Source organism: Triticum urartu, chromosome 1 (genome assembly GCF_003073215.2).
Source record: "Triticum urartu cultivar G1812 chromosome 1, Tu2.1, whole genome shotgun sequence".
NCBI lineage: Eukaryota > Viridiplantae > Streptophyta > Magnoliopsida > Poales > Poaceae > Triticum > Triticum urartu.
In genome coordinates this window covers 38486994-38489692 of record NC_053022.1, presented here as the reverse complement: position 1 = coordinate 38489692, position 2699 = coordinate 38486994, and positions in this window count along the sequence as shown.

Here is a 2699-nt window from a genome sequence, read left to right as displayed (position 1 = left end):
ACGCATATGACCTCTCCAAATTCCTCGCAACTATACTCTATTCACAGGTACACATGTCAGCTACAGAATCACTAGGTGCTCATCAACTTAACTCATTTGCAGCGTTCCTCGAAGAAAAGTTGCATACTTCTTCAGAGAATTCAATTGTTCAAATTCCTCAACTGAAGAAAATGGCTGATGGTAAGAAGCCACAGAAGGGAGGAAAGAGGCCTGAGGTAAATACAGCGTTTGAGATCCCTGATGAAATATATGCTGGGTACTGCACACCTACTGAGGAAACCAAGAATGAGCGCAAAGTGCGCATTCAGAAGATAGAGAGGAGATGGGCAAGAGAATGGAGGGAGTACAGATATGTCACTCCTAAGTATATGAAGAAATTCACACTCGATCCTCCATGCCCAAGAGCTCCATTGGCACCTGGCCAAATCGCTGAACCCACCAGCCTCAAGCGCGGTGAAGACTATCCTGATGAATGGGCCAAGCGCCAAGCCAAGTTGGCTAAGCAAGCCAAAGAAGCAGTGAGGAAATTCAATGAAGACTCTGCTGCTGCTGCCTCTGCTAAGGCCTTTGTTGTCAAGCCAAAGAAGGATATGTCAAAGAAGCCTACGCGCAAGCCAAGTGCTTCACCAACGATGCCCTCAAGGCCAAGTTCCTCAGCAATGCCCTCACGGCCAGAATCCTCAAAGCCCTCATGGCTAATTCCTCATGCTGCTCTTGTTCCTCCAAAGTCCTCAGCTCCTCCGCCTAAGCCCTCAGCTGTTCGACTAAATCCTCAGCACCTGTGCATCTCGCCTCGTGCCAACGGACTACAGGCATCTCCATTGCCTCAGGTGTCTCAGCGAGTTCCTCAGCTGCACCAAGTTCCTCAGCTTGCCCCTCACTGCTGAAGACAAAGTCAACTGCTGGATGCGGTCCTCGACCGAGTCCTCAGAAGAAGCAAGTCGCTTTCCAAGTGCCGTCTGAAGAAGACGAAGCTGATGATGATGAACTTGCAGAAATCATCAGAGACAGGCAAGTCAGGGCCGCTAGAGCCAAGGGAATAGAGGTGCCACTGCTTTTGGATCCCAAGTTGATCCTCGAGTACATTGATGTTTGGCACAAGGACCCCAACACTCCTATGCCTAATTACAAGCTGACTCCTGGCCAAAGTCACATGCTGACCCACTTCATTCAAGAAGAAAAGTGGAAATTTGAGAAGGCCAGGCAGATCAAGAAAGTGTAGTACAAGAAAGAGCGCTATCTGAAGAAAAATGTTGTCTTTATGACAACTGAAGAACTTGTCACTATTCAAACTGAGATCAAGAAACTCAGTGATGACTTTGACGCATATCGCGCTGATTGGCTTGGAGCCAAGGTTCGTTTTGTGAAACTTGCTGATAACCTCACTTCCAATGTTGCTGCCCCAACGCAACAGGAAATTCCTCAGGCTGAAGCATCTGCTCAGCCTACTGAAGAAAATGCCAGCACCGCTGATGACAATAAGGCTGCTGAAGAAAATGTGAGTTCCAGGGCTGATGACTGCATTCCAGCCGCTGAAGAAATTGCTAGGGCACCCACTAGTGGTGCGCCTGAAGAAACTGAAGAACGCAGGACAGCTACATCAGTTGTGCCTGAAGAACATCAACCAGCTTCCTCAGCTGCTCCTGCACCAACTTCAACTCCAATCCTTCCATCTGCATCAGATGTGAAGAAGACCAAGGCTGCAGAGCATGCTGCAGTGAAGAAAAGGAAAGCATCAGTTGCTTCAGATTCTTCAGCTCCGAAGAAAATGAAGCCTATGACAAGTTCATTTGCAAATCCGATTGATGTTGTTCCCATCTCAACCAGGCCATCAAACGACCTTGTTCCTTTTGATGAAGAATATGTGATCCCCAGCGGATCAGATGAAGAAACTCCTTCCGCTGCTTCGTCTGAACCGTTGGATGAAGAAATTGAAGTGGATGCGATCCCTTCAACACCTATCATCTCCTCGCCTATGCCTCAGTTCATAGCTGAAGAGGCTGGCGTTGAAGAAATGGAAGATGAAGATGTGGACGTTGGCTGCTCCACACCAGTAATCAATGATGAATTCTGGGAAAGTCAGCATCCAAACTCTCCAATGTTCACCCCTCTACAGCAAACTCCTCAGTCCCCCACACAAACTGTACAAATGGGCTCTGAAGAAACTCATCCCACTGCATCTGTCCATGAGGAAATTCCAGCCACTAGCGCTGAAGAAACTGCTGCTGCTGAACAACCAACGACGCAGACTGCCACTAAGGAGGAACCAGAAATTCCTCAGCCTGAAGAACCTGCAATTGAGATTCCTGGGGTCGTGATGCAACTCACTGACACTCCTCTGCCGAAGCCAAAGGATCCATTCTCATGCAAGCAAAAGTTCAAGGCTGATGATTTCTTCGGCGATCACGTATTCTTCAAAGATTACAACCCTTATAACTCTGCTCGCATTAGGAAGAGGCGTTTCTGGACTGCTAGTCAAGCAAATTTCTATTCCTCAGTGTTGTTCAACAAGGATAAGATCTTCTACCATGAGCATATTCCTCACGTGGATATGGAATCTCTGTCGTGCTTCGCACCAGTCCTCATTGTTCTTCACGACGCTGGACTGCTAAACTTTTGCTCTGACATCTGCGATTGGAATGAAGAACTGATTCTTCAATTCTATGCAACGCTGCACATCACCGGAGATGCTGAAGATG